This window comes from Suncus etruscus, chromosome 7, assembly GCF_024139225.1.
Source record: "Suncus etruscus isolate mSunEtr1 chromosome 7, mSunEtr1.pri.cur, whole genome shotgun sequence".
NCBI classification, from domain to species: domain Eukaryota; kingdom Metazoa; phylum Chordata; class Mammalia; order Eulipotyphla; family Soricidae; genus Suncus; species Suncus etruscus.
Genome location: NC_064854.1, coordinates 35,796,745 through 35,797,298, shown reverse-complemented (window position 1 = coordinate 35,797,298; position 554 = coordinate 35,796,745). Strand labels below are relative to the sequence as shown.

General features: G+C 36.1%; 1 non-coding gene across 1 annotated transcript; it reads left to right on the top strand.

Annotated features, from left to right (window-relative positions):
* On the top strand, positions 1-107 carry LOC126015130 (U6 spliceosomal RNA). The gene has a single exon (XR_007498024.1). It is a non-coding gene; the product is annotated as a U6 spliceosomal RNA (small nuclear RNA).
* The last annotated feature ends 447 nt before the right edge of the window (positions 108-554 follow it).

Sequence of the window (554 nt, the reverse complement as noted above, 5' to 3'; positions counted from 1 at the left end):
GTGCTCGCTTTGGCAGCACATATACTAAAATTGGAATGATACAGAGAAGATTAGCATGGCCCCTGCGCAAGGATGACATGAAAATTCGTGAAGCGTTGCATATTAAAAAAAAGAAGAAGAAGCTGGAGTGGCCATGTTATTATTAGATGACACAAACTTTACTTAAAAAAGTAATAAGGAACAAAGGTGGACATTTCATAATAATCAAGGGATATGTAAAACAGGAAGAAATCACACTTCTAAACATATATGCACTCAATGAAAGAGTAGCAAAATATTTAATACAATTGTTGACAAATGTGAAAGACATCTATCACAACACAATAATAATGGGAGACCAGGCTGAAACCCAACAATATGTACTAGTTCTGAAAGGAGAAATAGAAGAAAGTGGCCTAGTAGATATATATTGGACACTCCATCCCCAGATAACTGGATACTCATTCTTCTCCAATGCACATGGGACACTCCCATAAAACATACCTCCTTAAGATCAAAAGGACGGAAATTGTACAAACTCCCTTCTCAGTTCACAATGCATTGAAATTAGAAGT